The sequence below is a fragment of the Chrysochloris asiatica genome, unplaced genomic scaffold (assembly GCF_000296735.1).
Source record: "Chrysochloris asiatica unplaced genomic scaffold, ChrAsi1.0 scaffold00024, whole genome shotgun sequence".
NCBI classification, from domain to species: Eukaryota; Metazoa; Chordata; class Mammalia; order Afrosoricida; family Chrysochloridae; genus Chrysochloris; species Chrysochloris asiatica.
In genome coordinates this window covers 24905351-24906200 of record NW_006408542.1, presented here as the reverse complement: position 1 = coordinate 24906200, position 850 = coordinate 24905351, and positions in this window count along the sequence as shown.

Below are 850 nucleotides of genomic sequence, written 5' to 3'. Positions count from 1 at the left end.
ATTGATGGACTCGGGGGTGGCAGCGGTGGTGAGGTTGGCCCAGGATCGGACATTGTTTCGTTCTGCTGTGCATGGAGTCGCTATGAGTCGGTTCCCGACTCGATGGCACCTGACAACAACAACATAGATAATTTTGAGTAATATTGACATTTTCATGATATTAAGTCATCCTAAAAATGAGTATGGTATATTCTTTAATTTAAGTAAGTTTCATTTTATTTCTTGTATCCTTTTGTTTTGTTTTGTTTTTGTATAGAACTCTTATTTCACTCATTGGATTTCTGTTGATTGTGTTTATCAGGCAAGGGTGTTGGGTTTTGTCATATGCCTTTTCTGCAGCAATTGATATGGTCCTGTGGTTCTTTTTCCTTTCTCTTTTTATTTGGTATATGATGATGGTTGTTTTTCTAATATTGAACCATCCTGGCATCCCTGGTATGATGAATTACTTTTTGAAATTGTGTTAGATTGTATTGGCTGTTTTTTGTTGAGAAATTTTGCATCTATGTTCATGCAAAACATAGAAGCATGTTTGTCTATAATTTTCTTATTTAGTGATGTATTTGCCTGGTTGGTTTTAGGTTTTGCCCTGAGGGGACCCAGCAACTTGCCTTGATGTCTCCTGGGCAAGCAACTTGCTTGTTCTTAAAGTAATCAGTCAGATTGCCGTTATTGTTTTGTATTTTTCCTGTCAGTCTTTCTTTCAAGAAGTATCTCCAGTTCCAATGACACGAAATACAACAGGATGAGTGTAAAGCTGATGTTCTCCCATGTAAACATCACAAAAAAACTTTAAAAAAAGAAGAAAGAAAGAAGTATCTTCTGTTCTTCCAGTCCCACAGGCTGGTCT